Source organism: Peromyscus maniculatus, chromosome 2 (assembly GCF_049852395.1).
Source record: "Peromyscus maniculatus bairdii isolate BWxNUB_F1_BW_parent chromosome 2, HU_Pman_BW_mat_3.1, whole genome shotgun sequence".
NCBI classification, from domain to species: Eukaryota; Metazoa; Chordata; class Mammalia; order Rodentia; family Cricetidae; genus Peromyscus; species Peromyscus maniculatus.
The window spans coordinates 18,618,513-18,643,212 of NC_134853.1; the positions used below are offsets into that span (position 1 = coordinate 18,618,513).

The window sequence follows — 24,700 nt, forward strand, 5'->3', positions numbered from 1 at the left end:
TTTATTTACTTATTTAACATATATTTTCATGAGTTCCTTGAGAATTTTTTAACATGTGTATGGCCTTCCAATGGAGTGTGGCTTACTTACCAGGAACTACACTCTTAAACAAAACTGACTATCCCTCTCCTGCCAGCTTCAATACCACCTTAGCTAAGAATGAGATTTTGCATCTACCTCCCCTCCTCAAGCTTGAGTTTGGTGTTGCTTGAGTTTCCATAGGGTTTGCATATGCTGCCATAATAACTGTGATTTCATATGGCACTTGACATATTTCCAGAGAACACTATTACCTCTTAGCCATCTACCCACTCTGTCTCTTTCAGTCTTTCCATTCTCTCTTTCCATTGATATTGAGCCTTGAGCGAAATTTATAATTTTGGCTTTTTTAGTATTTTTTCAATCACTGGTTAAATTTGTTCCTGGATATTGTTAATTTGTTGGTAACCTGTATTCTAGGAAATAGATAGCAGAATGGGATTTTGAAGATAGACCTGTTGTTGGCATACAGTGATAGTCCCATACCTGGACACAGCAGTACTGCTATTGTCCTCAGCAGGTTTTAACAGTGAAAGCAATAAACTTTTATCAGTAAGACAAAGCCTATGAAAGTGATAATGGCATGAAAGTATAGGCCACAAAAATAAACTAAAAATACTAAGACAGTACATGTAGATAATTATTAATGAGTGCCATTGATTCATTAATGGGACATAATGACAAGTTGAGCACAATTAGTCACAAATGTGAAGAAAAAATGTCAAAAGTTGGAGTTTTCCTTGGAAAGCACTTAAAATTTTCATTTCCTTCGGACAGAGGAGAGATAGAACAAATGATAACATCCAGGAGGCAACAGGAATCTGTAGTCCTTCAGAGACATTTAAGTTCTCAGACCCTGCGGAGAAGGACAAGGTGAGAACTTATATGAGAGTCTACATCATGCTGAGTACATTGGGACATAAAATAGGGACAATGCAGCTTCATCTATGGAATATACACACCACCCACAGTCATACATCTTACCAAATTCTAATAAATGCAGGATAAAAACAAAACAGAACCAAGACCTTATTACAGGATGATTAGAGGCTTTTGTGCAACAGAAAATACAGAATCTGGATAATCAGACAACATTGTGCAGATGATTTATAGATATAGGAGTACAGCCTATTATACAGGATTTGAACATCTGACAGAAAATTCCAAAGAAGAGTGTTAACATTTTCCAAGATGGGTACTGGAAAAAGTTCTAGCTTACATCAAAAGGAAAGCAATTCTAGAGTCTTGTGGCAAATCCAGGAAACTGTAAAAACACAGTATTGAAATTAGTCAGAATATCTAAAAGATTGACAAGGAGTCCTCATTTTTCAGAAAAAAAAATAAAGGTGGTGAGGAGTATGGTGTTTCTAGAGGTAAGATGGACAACAACAATGACCTCATTGTTTAAACAAATAAATTAACTCCAAGATGACTTAAAGGAATGAAGGCATACTATACATATATTTTTCATCTTTCATTTATTTTGTAAATGAGTCTGTTTTTGATTCAGAACTTTATAAAAAGGCAGTGTCTTTAATTGTAGCTGGAGTTTTCTCTAGTCCTGCCTGACCAAGGGTCAGGACAAATCTCTGTCACCGGCCAGTCCTGCAGCTGTTCAGACCCAACTAAGTAAACACACAGAGACTGATATTGCTTACAAACTGTATGGCCATGGTAGGCTTCTTGTTATCTAGTTCTTATATCTTAAATTAACCCATTTCTATTAGTCTATAAGTTGCCACGTGGCTTGTGGCCTACCAGTATCTTAAGATCTTCTCATGGTAGCGGCTGGCAGCATCTCTTTGACTCAGCCTTCCACTTCCCAGAATTCTCCTCTCTCCTTGTCCCGCCTATACTTCCTGCCTGGCTACTGGACAATCAGTGTTTTATTTATTAGCCAATCAGAACAAAAAATTTAACATACAGAACATCCCACAGCATTTAATCCCAGCACTCGGGAGGCAGATGTAGGTGGAACTACATCTAGATCAGCCTAGGCTACAGAGTAAGTCACAGGAAAGGCACAAAGCTACACAGACAAACCCTGTCTCGAAAAACCAAAAGAAAAAAAAAAAAAGGCAGTATGAGGAAGAAGTCTAGGAAGCAAAAAAGTGACACATTATTAATTACCCCACTCCTTTGTAAGTTGGAAAAATACTCAGATTATTGGCATTGGAGAAAGACTTGGAGCTTTATTACATCATCTATTATAGTTCTGGAAGTGATAACTACAATCAACATTTAATACTGTGTGGCTCTCTGTCTGGAAGGGGTCAAGAATAAAGACACAATTGAGTCTCTCTCCAACTCTCCAATCTCTGGTAAACATTATTATACTTTTAACTTCTATGAGATTAACTTTGTTTATTCTTTTTAAAATTAAAAATAGTTTCTTCTTTCATACAATATATCTGAACCACAATTTCCCCTGTGTCTACTCCTCCCAGCTCCCCTACCTCTCCTCCCCTAAACTGATCCCTCTCCAGTTTGCTTCGGAAAAGAGCAGGCCTCCAAGAGACAACAACAAAACATGATAAAATAAGATACAACAAGGCAACCAATGTCTATTTTAATTGTTTTTTTCTTTCTTTTGGGTATTGAGTCACCAATTTCAGCACATTCACTATTTCATGGTTTTACTATGTTGCCTAGGCTGCAATTGTACTTTCAACCATCCTGCCTCAGAATTCTAAGCAGCTAAAAATGTGAACTTGTTCTACAAGCAGTATTTGTATTTCTGGCCTTATTTATTCCCCTTAATAACAACTAGGTTTGTCATTGTAGTCATACCTGACAGGTTCCAAAATTTTCTGTGGTTACATGGAATTCTATTATGCGCAAAGACTATATTCCTGATCACTTTGCCTCAACAGACAATGGGTCCTTCAGTATTCTGGTTAGATCTTTCTTGGTCTCCTTATCCCAGGACATTTTAGAAAGGATGTTAACATCTATGAATCACATCGGGGCTAATAATAGATATCCTCCTCTACCTCCTATTCCCTTAAAACTTCTATTTTGGTGTATGTTTGTCTGATAGTTTTATCAATTTGCTTTTTCAGAAGTGACTGCTATTTTTGTACATAATACCATTAAGCATGTATAGGAAAGTAGATTGAGAGACACTAAGATCTCAACCTTTCTTCCTTTAATTTTTAACCATAGGTTTATTCCCTTTTGGTTGAAGCAACAATTATACATGTATTACACTGGGATCCTCTGACCTACTGGCATTCCTGGGCAAAGGAATTTCTGTATCAGGGTTACAGCCTCTGGTCTAAGGAGCCACATTAATCTCCTTAGTCCTTCACTGATGGTTTCCTCCATCTGAAAACTTTAAGCTACATAGATAAAGGCTGTGATTAGGGGCTCTACTTTTTTTTAAAGATTAATTTTAGTTATAAAAAATATCTGTACAGGTATGGTCACATGAATGCAGGTGCCTATAGCAACTATTGGCATCAGTTCTGAGCCACCTTACATGGGTGCTGAGTATGAAACTCCCAGCCTAAGCAAGAACAGTAAGAGTTCCTAACCACTAAATAATCTCTCCAGATTGAGATATAAACTTTCTCAGAACTTGTGTTAGGAGAAATGAAGATAAGTGAAACCTGAAGGCATTCTAGCTACCTTTGTTTTTTTCTTATAAATTCTAAACTCTCATGTTTCTATGCATCTCATCCAGGTCATGTTCTTCTCTGTCTGGGATGCCAGCAATGTCTTTTATAGTTCATTCTACTTCCTGCAAAATTTGGGTGGTACAGTATGAAATGGTGATCTTGATTTCCACCTTCATGTATTTTCTTCCATATCATCTTTATTATATGGGTTTCATAGATGAAGGATAGCTAAAATTCTTTACTGAGAGATTGAAGAGCAACACGGAATCCAAAGTTATAGCAAGCTGACTCACAATGATTATACTTATTCAAGGAGAACAATCAACAGTAAGCATTCTACAAAACGAAAATCACAGATTCTCAGGGACCATTTACCTTCTAATACTCCATGTACTTTTGATGGAAATCTAGGATTCAATGGCCTTATAAATTAGATTCCACTGGCATGTAGCCTTGCCCTTCCCACTTCCCTATAAGACTATAGATTAGCAACAAAATGTTATAATAATTTGCATGCATTTGTCTGCCCCGGTGTTAAGTCAGTTCAGACCTAGATGATATACTTGAACAATTCTGTAATATGTAATCTTCCCATCCTCATTCCTTAAAATCATCACACAAAATGCTCCTTTATCTTATCATACATTGATGTCCCATTTTAAATACATTCATTTAGAAATTTGAGCATTCCTTTGCTGTCCTTCTGCACAATTCTTTGGAGAGCCTTCTGAGCTTGCAACATCTTGTAAGACAAATTACTAAACGGTCTTATTAATAAAAAACCTGGAGCCAGATACTAGGGATAAACTGAGAGATCAGAGAAGCAGAAAGAAACCAGCCATATTCTTACCACTTGGAAATTCTCAGCCAAAGAGAGATCCACTTCCTGTATACTCATGCCCATATCCTTTCTGTCTCTGCCATCTTACTTCCACTCTCTGCCCAGCTGCATCACTTCCTCTTTCTACTCAGCTCTGCCACTTCCTGTCTGTACAGACATTTATGGATAACTATTGTTGGAATTTAAGGGCCTATGTCACCATGCCTGGCTCTGTTCCTGATGTGGCTTTGAACTCACAGAGTTCCGGATGAATCTCTCCCTCCTGAATGCTAGGATTAAAGGTGTATGCTACTATTGCCTGGCTTTTATGTTTAATATAGTGCCTGGCTTTTTCCTATGATCTCCAAGTAAGCTTTGTTTATTAGAGCACAAATAAAATATCACATTTCCCCTTTTTTGTCTAAAATAAAAAAGTTATAACTAATATACTAAAAACTATATAAAATAAATACAATAACTATATACTATATATATGTAAGCAATAAATATATCAACAATATCTAGTCCTTTTGCATTTGACAAATTCAGATAAAATATTCCATTATCTACCTATTTTGGCAAGTCTAAAATGTACCTAATTACTTTCTATCATAACTTGTATTACCAACTGAAAACTGTCTTTTTATATCTTTCAAACTTATACATTTTACACTTCTTTAATTTCTTTTACACTTTAATTTCCTTTCTTAATTTGTTAGTAAAGAAAATTTTAGCTATCTAATCTTCAACTCCCTTGGAGACTCGAAAAGGAAATAAATAATATTACCTAGTTAAATAGGAAGTGCAAACAAGTGACTTCCAAAAAATGTTAGGAATGACAGAAACAGCTGACTGCCTCGACAGTCATCAAGGTTTCTCTGCAACATTGGGGCATCCACGTTCAGCCTACAGGCTTAGCATATCTGACAGACTCATCTGTGAAGAAGGATTTTCTAAAGAGCCTTCCTACCTTGTCTTGAAAAGGGTCAGCAGTTCTTTGTTTTGTGTTCTGCTTGTCCATTTTGGACAGCATGCTGTCAGAAGTTGATACAAGGGCATTTTCTTGCCCAGTGACTAAATTTTGCCACAATGAAAGTAACTCCTAATGGAGTTTAATCAATGCCCATCATTTTCTTTGAAGTAGATTAGTGCTAACAGGATCAGACATATCTCATAATCATAAAAAGAATAACAATTTATGTTATGAAAACATCTTAAATGCCATATAGTCTACAGATCTCTGATGTGTTTGAAGATGACTTGTATATCTAAGATATATCTCTGTTTGACCCTGATAACATGCCTAATATGACTACAAGTTTGATTGTAATGACTATTAACTTTCATTTCTTTATATCCTAATTAGTTGGTAATAATAACTTTCAGGGACTAGCAATTTGCATTAGATTGTTAAATGAACTGTATAGGTACAATACCTTGAACAAGATTAGGAGTATATGTACAGTATATTCCAACAAAATCAATCTTAATTTGGTATCAATATACAAAATTAATTTGTATATAATATACAAAATCCAATGCAATGTAAAATATTTAAAACTAGTAGTTGTCTTCTAAAAATAGATTAAATAATCTACCTTTTTATCTTGTCATATATATATAAATCGATCTCAAATTTGTAGCAATATACATAAGTTGTTTAGAATATACAAAAATCCAATCCAATGTAAAATATTTAAAATTAGTAATTGCTTTCTAAAAGCAGATTCAATAATCTAATTTTTAATCCAAATCCTCTTGTTTTTTCAAACAAGAACCTTAAATCAATAGATTTGTTTACCTTTTCCCCTGACCATTAACTTGTAACTAACTGACAATTATTCAAAACCCAATGAAAGACCAAAAACCACCCAACCTACCTCTTGGGAATATGGGCATCATGTTCTTAAAATTACTTCCTTCTGTCTGGGAGTGAAGGCATCTTTAGGGGATCCTGAAAAGGAAACTTTTGAGTTACTTGGCAAGTGCTGGGAGACTTAGCTAAATCATTTGCTGTCCACTCTCTTCATAACGCAAAAATGCAGGGCTTGTCTCAAGTTCTTGCTCAAGTAGTCTGTGAGGCTGGATCATCTCAGTCAGCCTTCTCCAAATTGTCCTAAACAGTTTGTAGTCCAAAGCCAGTCTTTGGGTGGTGTTTATCAGCTTAGTGATGTTATTATCATCCCTATGGAATTGTCATTGTGAGACCCCATCGCATCTTTTTGGAGACTTCAAATTTGCTGTTAGGTCATAATTCCTTGCAGAAAACTGATAGAGACTCAAACATGAAAACATGTACAGGCAGCTAGATGAAGCCCTTTTCCTAGAGTTAATTAGTACTCTATATGATCATTAATATCATGACAAAAGTTCAATATATGTACATATGTATTAATCTTACAAATTTTGATATAAATTCATGCATAAATTTAAAGAGGTAAATAAAATCAAATGAATATGAGATTATTGGCAATAGAATAGTCTCTTAATTTTGATTTTCTTCTGTCCCATATCAGATGGCTCTTCTGACATGATACAGAGATTTTACATTTTCTTTTAACAAACATGCTTGGGTTTTGAAAAGGAGAGAGCCATTCTCCAACTGCAAAGCCAGCTTTAATTTTTAATTGAACTGGGTCTACATAAAGAATGTTTGCATTATGTGTCTGTAGAAAACAGCAGAAACAAACACTTAGGAAGACATATGAACTTTTATATGTGACATACCAATAGGCCAATTTACTCTTTTTTCTTGGGACAATTTTTTATGGATGATTTTGTCCTTTTTCTTCAGATGTCTCATCTGTCCAGTGTTCTTCAGATTTCTTAGCCTTCATTCTCCTGAAAGTCAAAAACAAAAACCCTTCCTTTACTGTAAATTTGCGAAGGTTCCCTTTTAGCAAGTTATATCTGATTAAATGAAAAGCATTTGTTAGTTTGATAAGTCAATTTAAATTGAATGGACATGCTGGTTGATGGACTATCATCTCTTCTAATTAAGACGTTTCTCTTATTCAAATTGAACCTTTATCAAATTTGATAGTATCTATAGTTTTTCTTCTCCTGTAGAAACAAAAGCAAAACCTTATCCCCAACGTAATACACATCCTGGTTTCCAATCTGATATCAGTCCATCCTTAAAGTATATAAACTGATTTAATTCTGTATTTTTTTCTATTATCCAATGTCTTTCTTCAGCTTTTGTTCCTTTCCCATTAGCATTGAGAAAATTCAAAGTTAATAGAGCATTTTGCAATCTATTTCTGGGGGGTTTGTTACCCCTTTCTGTTTATTTAGCATGTCCTTTAGAGTTCAATTTGATCTTTCTATACCTGCTTGGCCTATAGGATTGTGTGGTATACCTGTAATACGCTTTATATTGTAATAAGCAAAAAACTGTTTCATTTTACAAGAGACATATGATAGAGCATTGTCAGTTTTAATTTATATAGATATACCCATGATGGCCATAACTTCTAGCAAATGCATGATTACAGAATCTGCTTTTTTGGAACTCAGAGCAGTTGTCCATTGAAATCCTGACTAGGTATCAATGGTATGGTGTACATAATTCAGTTTTCTAAATTCAGCAAAATGAAACATATCCATCTTCCAGATTTCATTACTTTGTGTACCCTTTGGGTTACATCCTGCTGGTGGAGTGTGTTTGTAAAAGGAGCAAGTAGGACTTGTCCGAATTTTGAACTGAATTATAAGGACTTTAAACCACTTTACTTAAATTTTCTGACTTTTAACCTGTCTGTCCTTGTTTGTTTGCATCTGTATAAAATGTAGGCACTCTAGATATTGGTGTTTCCTGTACAATGCAAAGCAGGATTCGATCAGCTCTATTTATAAGTTTAATTCTATCACTTTTGGGATATTTGCTGCTAATCACTCCCCCAAAATTACTGCAAGCTCTTTGCCAAGGTTTCTGCCCATAATTTGTCAACTTCATCATTAGTTAAAGGTCTTACAATTTCTGTTGGATCTATTCCTGTGAATTGATGAAGTCTTAATTTTCCTTTTAAAATCAACTTGGAGATCTTTTCCACATAAGTTTTTAAAAGATATCACCACAACATCTTACTTCATCTTTACAAAGACCACTTAATCCATCAAAATCAAAATTTCCTATAGAAAATAATCTAGTCCTCAACCCAGTGCTTAGAACATATTTTTTTGAGAAATTTTTTTTAATTGAATGAAAAATGAACTGAATTTTTTTACTATTTTTCAAAGAGGGCCAGCAGCACTAATGAAATACATTTGAAGTGTTTGATTAGAAAATGTTATGAAAGACATAGAACAGTTCATTTTAGTTTTAGTTTTAATTTTTATTCAATCACAAATATACACGGACCTCTGACAGTAGAGGACGTCAAAAGAAAAGACTGACACAGCCAGAGCACAGGAAAAATATTGACACATGTAAAGTCTGTGTGTGTCTCCAGCCTCTCGCTAGGTGGCCAGAGTTCATTTCAAGGAGTTGCAAAATTGTGAAGCCTTATGCATGAATCCTTCATATTTCTCTTTGAATACAAAAATGTCTCATATCTTAGTAATGAATTATTTCAAATTATCCAGAATCCATTAGCATAAATAATTGAGCCTTCACTGTGTATATTACAAGAAGTATGGATGGCGTGAGTCCAAAATCATACTAGAGGCACTAGCACTTGCCTCTGTCGGCTAGTGAATGCTTTTTCTTGGGCCTCAGCTGCATGTCAGCTCATTAGCCTTTCATTAGTTCTGATTTTCCAGAGTGTCCACAAGTCAATTCCTTGAGTCTGTCATTCACATACACACCATTTATTTTCAGTGATCTACCACCATTACAGAGTAGTTTCAGATTCTTAGACAGAGTATACATTTTAAATAAATGAACATGATCTGAATTTTTTGATGGGTTTAATAAAACAATGGTAATAGAAAAATAATATATAATTCTTGTTATAGGAATATGTATGTGTGCATACATTTATCAAAATAGAAAGAATGTAGTTATTCATGAGGAAAATACGTGTGTGTGTGTGTGTGTGTGTGTGTGTGTGTGTGTATGTGTGTGTTATACTATTTCATACTTCTGGGGAAAACATTTTAATATAGTTGGTAACCAAGGAAGTTAGACTTAAGCATTTTTGGATTCAAGGTTAGTTTAATATGAATAATGGCCTTTTAACCACTTTCACATATTAACAATTGTATTTTTGAAATAATTTTTGTTTAGTATCTTTCCAAATCAAGCATAAAATCCTCTAAAATAGTGTCATCTCATACTAGTGTATGAGAGAAAACAACATGAATTTAGCATGAAAACAATGACCTAAGGAGTATATGTGAGTTGTTTTCACTCTCAGAGACAAAAGAAGTCTGTGTTTGTTTCTTAGAATACAATCTGGAAAAAACAAATAAGATTTTTTTTTTTGTGTGTGTGTGTGCTTTAAAATTTCTTGCTTGACCTTCTGAAAACAAATGTATTCTAAATCACTTTTTGAGTGACTAAATGAAAGCAAACATTGCCTCAAGCTCCAACTGTCATGGATTTGCTGCCATGGTGAACTGAACCCTGTACTTCTGAGCCCGTAAAAACCCTCCTTGTAAGTAACCTTTTCAGATATTTTCTTGCAGCAGCAAGACTGGTAATGAGTCTACCAGAGTATCAAAAATTGAGAAATAAATACCATTTTTAATAAGATAGATACGTTTAAGTATTTTGCTATAACCATATAAACAGAGTAAAACACATTCTAAGAGACACTTTTAATAAAATGTGTTGTTTGTTGTGGTCAGGTATAGTAGATATAGTTGACTTTCTCTGTACTGACCATCCCTTCCTATCTTATCAGGACCATTTTTGGCTTTCTCCATAGTTATGATTGAAAAAATATGAACAACAGTTGCATGTTGTAGCTCCTGAAAAATAGGCACAGATAAGGTTTGCTTGAAAGCAGTTTTAGTTGAATAATTGTGTTCTCTCTCTCTCTCTCTCTCTCTCTCTCTCTCTCTCTCTCTCTCTCTCTCTCACACACACACACACACACACACACACACATATGCACACACATGCTGGTGATGTCTTTCTGTATGCTGTGAATATGTTGCTCTGACTGATTGATAAATAAAACCCTGACTGGCCAGTAGTTAGGCAGGAAGTATAGTATAGGAGGGATAAGCAGAGAAGAGAATTCTGGGAACAGGAAGGCTGAGTCAGGAGACACCAGCCTGCCGTCCAAGGAGCACCATGTAATGGCACACAGGTAAAGCCATGGAACACATAGCAACATATAAATTAACGGAAATGGGCTGAGTTTAAATGTAAGGGCTAGTCAGTGGTAAGCCTGAGCTAATGGCTGAGCAGTTTTAATTAATATAAGCCTCTGTATGCTTACTTGGGTCTGAGTGACTGCGGGACTGCAGGGTTGCAGGCCCCAGGCAGGATGGGAGAAACTTCAGTTACACACACACACACACACACACACACACACACACACACACACACTCACACACACACACAGAATGTTTATAGATGTGTATAAGTACATATATATCCATATTTTCTGAACTCTTCTTTGAGTGACAACATGCAGGTTGCCTGAACTCAGGTCAGGAGTATGCACATGGACATCAGTATGGTCCATAAATCACTGACAATACTTGGCATCACCCTCCCCATTGTCCTAGATTTGATATTGTGTGAATTACTGCTAATTACCCTTTTTATTCTTCTTACTAATAAAACAATGATTTAGGAGAATAAGTACTGCATATGTTTGAAACATATTGAAACATAGACCCGTCATTTTGGTTCTGGGAGGTCTGCATCTATACTTCTGGTTAAATAAGTCTACTAAAACTCCGTTTATATATGTCTTTGATGTCATCAGATAAGACTCTCAACAAATAGAGAAGTGCTGGCAGGTTTTATCTCAACTTAACAAAGATGGCAATATTTGGGAAGAAGGACTATCAATTGAGAAATTTTCTCCATAAGACTGACCTGAAGGCAAGCCTGTGCTGTGTTTTATTAATTGGTGCTTGATGTGAGGGTACAACTCACTCTGTGTGATGTCATGCTTGCACTGGTGGTTCTAGGTATTATAAGAAATCAGACTGAGGAAGCCATGAGGAGCAAGCCAGTAAGCAACACTCCTCCATCACCTCTGCATCAGCTCCTGCCTCCAGAATCCTGCCTTGAGTTCCTCTCTTGACTTTTCTGGATGATGGATGACCAGCTGTAAGATGAAATATATTTTTTTCTTCATAAGTTGATTTGTTCATATTGTTTAATCACATAAATATAACTTCAAACTGATATTAGAGAAATATCTTGTCCAGAAATTGTTTATTTTTATTGAAATGAAGATCAAGTGTTAATGAAGGTTTGCACAGAATTATCACCCCACTAAAGAAAGGGTGGGTAAAAGTGGGTCATCGAAGTTTAATTTTAGATAGGCAGAATATTTTGTTACCACACTGAATGATGTGTGTGCTATCTGGTATCTCACTTATGGAAATGCACATTTTAAGGAAGACATTTTTGGAGATATAAGAATCTAGAGGCCATACATTGTGTATCATATAGATGGAAGAAGTTTACTAATAGAAATACTTGCTAGTCATGTGGTGGTGGTGCACGCCTTTAATCCCAGCAGTCTGGAGGCAGAGCCAGGCAGATCTCTGTGAGTTCAAGGCCAGCCTGGGCTACCAAGTGAGTACCAGGAAAGGCACAAAGCTACAAAGGGAAACCAAAAAAAAAAAACAAAAAAAAAAACAACAAAACAAAAAAAACAAAAAAAAACAAGAAATACTTACTAAAAGCTATATTCTAGTATATAATGTCATCTGTACTGGTTATTCTTCTTACTGCTTTGAAAAGATACCTGACAAAACGTAATACAAACTATGTTTCAGCTCACAGTTCTAGGGTACAGGCCATCCAGGTGAGGAAACAGAGGCAGGAGCTAGAGGCAGCTGGCCATATTATGTCTACACGGAAGAAACAGAAAGAGCTGGTCTGCTTGTTTTGCTCTTTTCTCTGTCTTCTGTAGTCTCAAATCCCAGCCCATGGGATACTTATGACATTTAGGGTGTGTTTTTCCACCTCAATTACCCTAACCTAGATAACCCCTGACAGATGTTCGTCTTCAAGGTGAATGTAGGTACTGTCAAGTTGAAAACCAACACAAACATCATCTATCTCTTATTTCGTGCCACTCACTCCTTCCCAACTATCCACATGAAAATAAAGAAACCATGTAATTGATGACCAGCCACAATATGTAAAAATAAAACACAGCAACCCATGTAGATAGTTAAGGCATTGCAGTAAAAAGCCTTGAATTGTATAAGGAAAATTGCTACACATTAGGAAGAGTGGTTAATCTAACACAGTACAATCAGTTTCTTTCTCAAAATTATGTGATTGGGAAACAAAACTTTATACCAAATACTAACAAGTTCAGTAAAAAGAATTTATAATTATGAAATACAGCAAAAGAATACAATAGTCATTTCTAGTTCAACAAATATAATTAAATTGTCTTTATTTAAATAATGCAATATCTCCATGACTTATTTAGAAAACTTTATAAAATGATTAGATCTGTCCAGTTATTTTGCATCACATGTGAATGCACATTCACCACCTTATTATACTGTCATTGAGGATAATAAAAACATAAAGCAGAAAATGGTATGTTCTTAATATAACTCCTAGAATTGTAATATATTTAAAAACAGAAATTGATTTATTAAAAGAAAAATATCATAGAAAGGAAGTATTAGGGCTGGAGAGATGGCTCAGAGGTTAAGAGCACTGACTGCTCTTCCAGAGGTCCTGAGTTCAATTCCCAGCACCCACATGGTGGCTCACAACCATCTGTAATGAGATCTGGCACCCTCTTCTGTATACATAATAAATAAATAATCTTAAAAAAAAAAAAAGAAAGGAAGTATTAAAACATTGCCACTTGTGTAAAATAATTATACATTTGTAAAATTCTTTGATTTCCAAAGATTCAAATTAATAATAATTAACATTCTGGATGCTGTAGTAGTGGATCATGAAACTGGAAGTAAAAACAAATTATAGTATTAAAAAGAATTAAAATAAAAAATAACAATAGAATGATTGACACAGTGGTACTAAAATTTGATTAACTTCTTTTGCCCCTGGGAACATACAATTTACTCTCTAAAACCAAACAGTAAAATTTTAATGAAAATATCTTTTCTTTATATACTGATAAGATTTTTGTGTCTGTGGAGATGAAAATTTTCTCAATAGGACATGCTTAAATGAGCAAACATAAAAGCCAATCAAACTTAAATGGTTATCTTTCTAAAGTAACTATTGCTCTATATGTTGAGTCCAAATAAACTTCACTTCCAATAATCCCAATTATAAGCATATGATATAGTAAAAGTGAAACCTTTGCAAAACTCAATGCAAATTTTTCTACTTCAGTAATAATGCATAAATTAGAGAAAAAAGGCGCATATACTAAAAGACCAAGGAAAACTAATAAATTATAAGAATTTTAATACTACATAGTTTTTCTAGAATTTCATATATGTATGCTACATAACAAACATAACGTGAGCACAGCCTCCCTTTATTCAACCCCTCCTACTCCTCCTTGATAATTTCATGTCATTCCCCCTTCTCCTCTTTTTTGTTTTTGTTTTCGAGACAGGGTTTCTCTGGGAAACAGTCTTGCCTGTCCTGGAACTCACTCTGTAGACCAGGCTGCCCTCGAACTCATAATGATCCACCTGCCACTGCCTCCCAAGTGCTGGGATTAAAGGTGTGCGCCACCACTGCCCTGCCTCCCCTTCTCCTTTTATAATAATGAAATGAGTCCAATTAGTACTACCTGTGTGGACATGAAGTATAGGACTCTACCATGATGAGGGGGAGCATACTAGGGTTGCCAGCCCCGACCCTCACTTGCCTAGTAGCCATCAATAACAAATAGCTCTTGAACCAAGGGTGGTTACTTGTGAGTCACTCATGCTTGTGAGTCACTCCTGCATCCATGATGGATTGTTGAGTAGCTTGATTTTGTGCCATCAATCACAGCTACTATGAGATCGTGAGTACAACAATTTGCCTTTCGACAAACTCTGCCTCCATTTTCATATTTTTGTTGAGCCTCAGAGAAGTGGTGCTTTGTTACACAGATATTCCACTAGAAATGAAAGAGAACTCCATATCCACCTATTCTATGTACTTTAACCTGTTGCCTTTCTTCTTCTTGTGTAGTACACCTTTAATCTAGTCAGAAAGCAGTTGGTTGCCCTGTGCAAGTCATGCCACTATTACACTAATGACCATGCTGCTCACAATTATGGCCCATTGTAGGTACAGCTAGGTATCTTGATGATTTTTCTCTCCCAGTTGCCTGAATAGCACATTCCAGTACTATTGAAAGCTGTCCAACAAAATTCCAATCTGAAATTTTATTACTTAATTAAAATAAAGAATGTTAATAGTGATGTTGACACAAAAGTCATTAAGTGAGAAAAATAAATTATTAAATGTAGTATGTTAAAAAAGTTTCCTTCCTGTAAATATGATACAGAATGATGATGGGAAACTGAAGACTTAAGATGGCATTCATAAAGCACATTTACTGAGACAGAGAGGGAAAAGAAAAATGCAACCAAATATATAGAAGAAATTTTAGCCATAATTAGCTCCAAAATACATACGTATTTTTCAATAGAAAAAAAGACTGCATGAATTATAGGTGATTTTGATTCATGAGAAGTGCTATGCATTGAGTGTGATCTCATTTGTGTACCTGTGTGCCTCTGGGGAGACAACTGAGGTGGACTTCCTCAAGAACTTGGGATGAGTGTGCATAGATCTGTTTGCTGATGCTGCTGGTAATAAGAATCAAGGACACCCAGAAGGGAGAGTTCCAAAGACTGGGCTACAAAAATACTTATTTCTGCCACATTCCATAGTTAACTAATTTCCCACATCATATTAGTAAACATTTCAATGTCAATTTTATAAATATTTCAGAATATTGAGCATAATCCTACTTGGAAATGCAGTCAACTTCCATTTTAATTTTTCTAGAGACTATGGCAGAAAGAATTAGAGTCAACTGCAAAAATGTCACATTTCTAATATTTAAAACTTGAACTTATATAAATACCTTATTTGTGAATTTGATATACTTTTAAATATATTTCATAACACTTGGAGTGTAGCATTAATATTCTTCTCTTCTCACATAACTATGCCCTATCTTATACTGTACAGTTCCTTAGAAAAATCAGAAAGCTAAAGCACTAATATAAATAGATTGCCAATACATAAAAGGTTTCTTTTTTACTTTAATTGCTGCATGACATTTCAGTTTACAGGTACTACATATCTTTAATGTGAACAGTACATCCTTTCATTCACTAAAGTTAAACGCAGAAAAAAATGAATGACCTTATATTTTGCAAAGTCTAAGTCTGGGAAAGAAGTTTGACATTGAAGCATTCATCATGATAATAGCCAAGATGTCAAATGAATTTTTTTCCCAAAGAAAAAGTGAGTCACACTAAGTCATTTTCACTGAATTTTATCTTTCTTCACTTGTCAAAGTCTCAAAGAGAATTGTTTACATATTTAAAGTACTCATCTAAAATATACTGAGATAAGAGACTCTGAGAATTAGTCTATATATCTATATCTATATTTATAGATAAATTGATGATAGATTTATTGATAGATAGGTAGATAGATAGATAATTTGTCTATGGCTCAGTCATCTTTATAGAAAACATGAAAAATATTTTACTAAAATGTTTCCAGCACAAATCTCACATATAATTATATCACAAGAAATCTGTTCTGACTTGTTTTTTTGTCTGTAATTTTAGTGCTGATTAAAGTTCACATTTAGCAATATTTCCCATATATTTATTAATTTTCAACTTATTTTACTGAGAAGTTTATATATACATATGAAGTGTTTAAATTCATTCCCTATTTTATTCCCTCCTTTTTCTTCTCTATCTTCTCCACCACTATCTCTCCAACTTCATGTAAACTCTTTTTTAACCCACTGAATGCATTTAATGCTGTGTGTATATACATGTGCATAGAAAATTAAATTTGCATGCTTTACTGGATTCCTTTACTCGGTTGCATTCAGGAAAAACAACTTTATAATGAGAAATAATGAATATTATGTTTAATGATAAGTAAAACAGGCTACATTAAAAATTATCAACAGAGGATAAAATAGAGTCAGATAAGCCATACCATATGTTACATCAGTTGTACAGATAAATGTACTGAAGAGTGGTTACTTATGCTGTACATTTCAGCAGTTTCAAGTGAGCAAATATCCTAGGTATATGTATCAAGTGGCTGGTTAAGAATAGGTGAATAGATGAACTATTGAGGAAATCTCTACAGGTTCTCAACAGCAGTTTGAGAACAGCAGTTCTCAACTCATGGGTCACACCCCCTTTGGGGTCAAATGACCTTTCACAGGGTTCACCTAAGACCATTCAAAAACACAAATATTTTATTACTATTCATAACAGTAGCAAAATTACAGTTATGAAGTAACAAAGAAAATAATTTTATGGTTGGAGGTCACCACAACTTGAGGAACTGTATTAAAGGGTCACAGCATTAGGAAAGTTGAGAACCATTATTCTACCATCTTTTGACCAAATATGGCCACACACACACACACACACACACACACACACACACACACACACAAACACACAAACACACACATGGCTAAATATACAAGAAGATTTAGAAAATCAGTGTTAGGTATGATTTATCATTATGGAAAAGAGGAAGCCCTCTCACTAGTAACTGGCAGTGTCTACCACAATCAACCTCTAGTCTACTTGAACATTTCTTTCTTTTTTTTTCCCTTTTATTTTATTTTACAATATCATTCAGTTCTACATATCAGCCACGGATTCCCTTGTTCTCCCCACTCCTGCTCCCTTCCCCTTCCCCCGAGCCCACACCCCATTTCCACCTCCTCCAGGGCAAAGCCTCCCGCCAGGACTGAGATCAATCTGGTAGACTCAGTCCAGGCAGGTCCAGTTCCCTCCTCCCAGACTGAGCCAAGCGTCCCTGCATAAGCCCCAGGTTTCAGACAGCCAACACATGCAGTGAGCACAGGACCCAGTACCACTGCCTAGATGCCTCCCAAACAGATCAAAGAAATCAACTGTCTCACCTATTCAGAGGGCCTGATCCAGTTGGGGGCCCCTCAGCCTCTGGTTCAGAGTTCATGTGTTTCCTTTCATTTGGCTATTTGTCCCTGTGCTTTATCTAACCTTGGTTTCAACAATTCTTGCTCATATAAACCCTCCTCTTTCTCGCTAATTAGACTCCCGGAGCTCCACCCGGGGCCTAGCCATGGATCTCTGCATCCAGATCCCTCAGTCGTTGGATAGGGTTTCTAGCACAACTATTAGGGTGTTTGGCCATTCCCATCACCAGAGTAGTTCAGTTCTGGCTGTCTCTCGACCATTGCCAGCAGTCTATTGTGGGGGTATCTTTGTGGATTTCTGTGGGCCTCTCTAAGCACTTTGTTTCTTCCTTTTCTCATGTGGTCTTCATTTACCATGGTCTCCTATTCCTTGTTCTCCCTCTCTGTTCTTGATCCAGTTGGGGTCTCCTGCTCCCCCAAGCTCTCTTTACCTTAACCCTCACACTTCATTACCCCCACTCATGAGAATGGGAAAAGGTCTTCACCAAGCCCACATCTGACAGAGGACAGATACCCAGAATATATAAGGAACTCAAGAGATTAGACATCAAAATGCCCAACAGTCCAATTAAGAAATGGGCTATAGTACTAAACAGAGAATTCTCAACAGAGGAAACCTAAGTGGCTGAAAGACATTTAAGGAATTGCTCAACATCCCTAATTATCAGGGAAATGCAAATCAAAACAACTCTGAGATACCACCTTACACCTGTCAGAATGGCTAAGATCAAAAACACTGAAGACACTTTATGCTGGATAGTATGTGGAGCTAGGGGAACTCTCCTCCACTGCTGGTGGGAATGCAAGCTTGTACAACCACTTTGGAAATCAATATGGCACTTTCTTAGAAAATTCGGAATTAATCTCTCCCAAGATCCAGCTGTACCACTCTTGGGCATATCCCCAAGAAATGCTCAATCATACCACAAGAGCACTCAGCTATGTTCATATCAGCATTGTTTGTAATAGCCAAAACATGAACATTTCTTTCATTGGTATACTGCTCTCATTTATTTTATTGCCTTCACCATTTTATTTGACATTTTCTAGAGTTTCCCTTTAGATTTTCTTTCCTATAGATTAATTAACAGGTACTGTTTCATGTTATGGAATTGCCATGTCTTCCAGATATCTAACTTTAACCCTTAATACCAAGAGAACTGAGTTACTAATTTCAATCTGAGAAAAATACCTAGAGTGAAAATCTAATCTCTGTTAAAGAACTGCAAAAATTCAGGAGTATTAAATTTAAAATCCTAGGGGCAAATGTCTACTATGAAGAAAATTCAAACTGGGAAAGCAAGTGTACAACCTGATGATATTCATATTCAATGTAATCTTGAGTTAGGAACCACTCTGAAATGTGTCCATGTGACTATGTCTCCTTATTGCTAGGTAACACTGTCAACCCAGCTAACTACATGTGGATAGTGAAACCATCGATCTTGGAGGAGAGTATACTTCTTTCACTTTTCTAAACCAATATAACCCAGAGTTCATTTAAATACAGATCACTATAGATATCATCCTTCATCAAAGATGTTTCATTATTTGTAGGAGAAAGAAATCATTGCTGAAAGCCACACCTAGTCAAAATGAAGAGCACAACCAACCACGAGGTGCCCAGCTGCAACTAATATATCTGTAAACACAACTCTTGCATTCAAGGCTCAGGCAGCATCATGTAACAGGGTACTGAAAGATTGTAAGAGCCAGAAAATCAGGAAGTCTGCTGTGAGTCTGGCTATGACAGGGAAGTAGCACCCATGCAATTTCAACAACATGGATGCCTAAAAAAGACCTGATTAATTCTACCAATTGATTTGCATACCAATGGAGAAGTTGGGGAAATCTCACAGGGTGGGGGAAACAATTCTAGGTGAAGTGCTATAAGCAATTAACAATTGGTGAGAAAGGAAGACTTAGTCTTTCCCAAGCAAGAACTCACAGGTTGCTTAACCAAATGGTTAGCCCCAGGAACAAATATATGGAGCCAACACTGAAAGGACTCAACAGCTTGCATTTATGATATTATAATACGATAATATATTATTATCAATAAAAATATATATGTATTTACATATATTCAACAACGATTAAATAATTAAAGAGGACTAAGCTTGAATTTGAGGACAAAGTGGGGACCAGACACAGAAGTAGAAGAAAGCAAATAAAAGGGGAGAAATGATATAATTGAAAGTGTGAAAAATTATCTGTCATGTTAATGTATATTTGGAATGTTTGACCTTGGGCCCAGCTCTGAAGAACATCTGTGTGTAACAAAATATCATTATGTTAGTTAAGTATTCATGGCTAAAACTTCTTGTATATTTAGCCATATATGTGGTGTGTGTGTGTGTGTGTGTGTGTGTGTGTGTGTGTGTGTGTGTGTCCATACATAGTCAAAAGATAATAGAACAGTTCTCTACCTTCTTAATGCTGTGACCCTTTAATACAGTTCCTCATGTTGTGGTGACCTCCAACCATAAGATTATTTTGTTACTTGAGTAATGAAGCAAGCACATCTGTTTTTCTAATAAATTTCCTTCTCTACAGCTTTTTTTCTGCAGTGAAGTTCTTAGCTCTGTAAATGAGTTCCAGTTTCTCCAATTCCTCACTGTTTGATATAGCATTGATGTATGTATTTTTTTTTTTTTAGGAATTTAAAGGGAGTTGAAATGGTGTTTATTTCAAAATAATGTTCAGCAATTTGAAGTACTTCTCAGACATCCATATCCTTTTTTTCTTCTTTATTGTATATATTGCTCATAACTAAATAGGCTGTTTTTCTTTTACTTGTTGAAATCACTTTCTCTATATTCTGAATAAGAGTGTATATTACCCATACTTTTATGTTTCAACATCAAATTGGAAAAATTACAGATGAAAAGAAAATCAATTAAAGGATTTTATTCATTATTGCGTTTGTGGTTGATATGTGTGTGCAAGAGTGAGACTGTGTATACTATGAATGTATTTGAAGCTCAGAGAAACAACATACTTTGAGAATCTGTTCTTTCTTTCTAGACTCAATTTTTTTTATTTTTATATGTAAGCCCATAATTCACTACAAAGCAATATTTATACATGAATGAGTCAAAATGTTCACTACTAGATTTCTATGTATAACCCAAACCCACCCCTTCAAAGCCGGCCAAATACTGCTCCTCCCCATTAGAGGCTCAAGACCACTCCCACAGGGTATTTAAATGGCATCCCAGAAAACAGACACTTGGTTTTCCAGTCTCTCATTTCCATCTTTTTCCTCTGGGGGGCTGGAGAATCACCTGGGAATGCTTCACCCATTAAACCTGGACTTTTTCTAACTTGGTCTGATTTGATCTGATTTTGATTGCTACAACAATGGAGAGGCCTATCAGAGTGCAAAAAACTTATCAATAAGGAGTCTTGTTTCTGGAAAAAAAACTGATTCTAATGCTCCCACCAAGAGCCATGGACTATTAATCAAAAGTCTCAAGGCCAGGGATGAAAAACTTTCCATCAACTGTTGGTCATGAACGTCAGAGACTCCTAAAAATATAGGCTATTGTCATCTCTTGGTTGCCTCTCAGAACTTGAAGGCAAAGAACATATTGCTGAAGACACCACATAGTTCAGACATGGAACATGGGTACATAGAATGATAACTGATCTGGAAGAATCCCCAAGCCACTGGATCTCAGTATTGGTTTATTACTCGAAGTTGCTGTGCAAGCTCCTCAGGGAGAAAAGTAATCAATAGTCTTGCCCAGTCCCGAAGCCAATGACTCACAATTACCAGCATGGTGATGAAATAACAATATTATATGTTAAAGTTAACCAACAGCTGTCCAGTTGAACTTAAGGTATTCTCAATAGGAATGTTTTGCATCTGATACTTATTCTTATACTTACATAAAGTATAGCTCTCATCATTCAGGAAAGATTTCTTTATGCAGCAGGTCGAGGATAACATAAAGAAGGACAACTGGTGAAAAGCAGACTGTAAGTTACTGTGTCGTGTCCAGCCACAATTAGTACATCTCCAACATAACCAATGCACCTAAGGCTCAGGGAACTTAATGGAAAATGGGGCAGAAAAATTGTAAGAGCCAAAGGACCAAGATGTTTGCTGAGAGACAGTGTCTTCTATACATAATAATGAGGCTGCACTCATGGAATTTTAACAATATGGTTTTCTAAACAAGATGTGTATGAGAACCACACCAGTTAACATGCCAAAATGTATGGAATAATTTTTCCATAGCACCTTCTTAGATTTTGTTATTCATAATATTATATCAACATCCTCTTTGTACTCCAATATATTTTTATTTTTAACTATATTCCCATAAATCTGCCAAAATTCATATTTCTGCATGATTGTTTAATTATCATATTTGGTAAAAAAAATAGGTATAAATTGTTATTCTAAGTTTCAAAATTTGGTGTATTTTTTGCATATATTTCTAGTGACTATTCTATTTTCTATGCATGCATGGTTGGTTTTGTTTCTATATGTACACTTATTATTTTATTACAGGGTATATATTTTATGTAAAGGAACACTGAAAAATAATGCTTTTCTTCACAAACAACAAAATGTTTTCTAGTGGGCACAATTCTGCATGTTGCCCACAGAACTTAGTATGAATCAGTTTGCTCCTGGCTGTAAGCACTGGGAGGCAGGTATTAAGACTGTCTCTTCAATGGGTCTCTCCACATCTACCTCAGGAAACCAGCATACAAGCTTCCCACAGCATTTCTGCTAATCAAGGCCTAGAGGATTGAGAGAGTGGTGTTATAGTAATATTTTATTAGGATGTATTGATTACAGAATACAACTTGTTTTCTTTAAAGGGAAATAAAGAAAACACTTGCAAGGTTTTAAAGACCCTGAGATTTTTTAATTGTTTTGTAAAAATCACAATTATAACTGTAAATGTCTATATGACAAATGTGATGTCATGATTCTTGAATGAAATGTGGAATCATTACATCAAACTTAATAACATTTCCATTATCTCAAGCATCTATTATTTTGTTAAAAGATCATGTGAAATTTACTCTCAGAAATATTGAAATACACAAAAATATACCAAACTATATCATTAACTATATTCACCCAAATGTAACATAGAACTCACAAAATGGCATTCATTTCCTCTCTGTCTGAGCTTTTGTATCTCCTTGTCCATCACTGCCTTTATGCCTTAGGGTGAGGAACGATGTCTACACTCAATTGTCCTGAGTTTGTTCATGTGTCAGTGAGATCACGCATTTATCTTCCTGTGTGCTGGCTACTTCATTTATTTTATTGATTACCAATTACTTCTATGTGTTCTTAAAAGACAAACTTTCTTTTCCTGCAAAGTTTGAGTAGTACTTCTTCACATGTGTGTAAGTGACATTTTCTTTATTCATCCATCTGCTAATAGACACTATTGCTTGGTAATGGCAAAACTGATTTCAAATTTTTAGGGTAAATATCTACAGGCTGATTACTGGATCATGTAATAGTTCCATTAGAGTTTGAGGAAGAAACACCATGCAGTTTTCTACAAAGGGTTATACTGCGGCGCGCTCCTCGGCCAGCGAGGAAGAACGACCACCATGCGAGGATCCGTCTCAGAACACACTTTATTGGAGCGCCTCTTGATCAAGGGAGAGCGGGAGGTGAGGGGCCCTTAGGACTAAACTGCAGCTGCTTATAAAGGGAATCAGGCAAACGTGCCGTACTGTGATTGGGTCCCGCCAGAATGCTAGCACGGGGAGCCACGGGATAGGCTGAGGACATAAGGCCAATTACCATACTCGTGCATCATAGCCAAATATGGAGTTGTTTACAGCTAGGTTACCAGGAAGCCAGCGCCATCTTTGAATAGTGGCTCCCTACATCTCCCCCCTCTTTATTAATTAAGCAGCAGGAGAGAGTATAGGTCTGAATTCTACAACACAAGTATTTCATCCGATCAGGTCCCCACCTCATGATGTGTTGACCGATCGAGGATGAGTTAACTGTGCATAAGTGCATGCATACCTTCCCGAGTGCAATGGACCAACCAGTCCCTGGGGTGCAAAGGCTATGCATGTAACAATTGTCCACATACCTTCCCAAGTGCAATGGACTAACCAGTCCTAAGGGTGCAAAGGCTATGTGACTCCATGTGCAGTCAGACTTGCTCTCCTTGAAGGAAGGAAAATGTCCTACACTTCAAGTGCAGTGCACGAGCCTGGCATCCTGTGCTTAATTGCAAGTATGTGAAAGCTGTCCACATACCTTCCCGCGTGCAATGGACTGCCAGTCCCAGGGGTGCAAAGGCTATGTGGATATTAGTTGTTCTTTAAGGCAGAAAGCCAGATCTGGGGGGAGGAGCCACACTCCAAAGCGGCTAATGCTTGAGTGATAATGACCTTGTCCTTTTTTGTATGTGCTCGCAAACGGCAGACCAACCACAGACAAAACACGCATCCTCCAAGGCAGCATGCCAAAAATATACCCTACCCCCACCCATTCTAAACAGGGAGAAGGTAGAAGCAATCCAGGAGGACAGTCCCTCTGCCATGCTGAGGTCCACTCGTGTGGAGTTGATGGTCACCACCGCCACTCTCAGTTTCTCCAAGGTCTCTTCAAATTCTCCGGACCAATTTCCTATAAGATAACTGGACAATTGTTTAGACAAATTCGCTGCTCGGGAACCATTCTGAAACTGCACACTAGTGACACAAACCAGGCATTCTCCACTCACAGCCCAATTGGGCCAGCTGCCAAAGGATGTCAACTTGTTCTTGTACCAAGTCAATGCACTGGTTAAGCACCATAAGGCCACCTTTCAACTGTACATTTAGAGAAGTAGAGGTATGAAGGATGGTTTGGAGCCATTAACTCCTTCCACCTGAAGAGGCTGAAATGGCCAAGCCTGCATCTCTGGAGACAGGGACCAGCTGCAGCAGTTTGAACCTCCACTGCAAAGGTGATGCCT

General features: G+C 36.3%; 1 long non-coding RNA gene across 1 annotated transcript in view; it reads right to left on the minus strand.

Annotated features, from left to right (window-relative positions):
* Nucleotides 1-658: 658 nt before the first annotated feature.
* LOC143271801 (uncharacterized) overlaps nucleotides 659-24,700 on the minus strand; it is a 140,904-nt gene continuing 116,862 nt past the window's right edge. The window contains exons 3-5 of the long non-coding RNA XR_013048964.1: nucleotides 7,207-7,320; nucleotides 6,360-6,433; nucleotides 659-895 (exon numbers count right to left, since the gene is read on the minus strand). This is a non-coding gene — a long non-coding RNA (uncharacterized LOC143271801). The remainder of the gene's footprint in view (nucleotides 896-6,359; nucleotides 6,434-7,206; nucleotides 7,321-24,700) is intronic.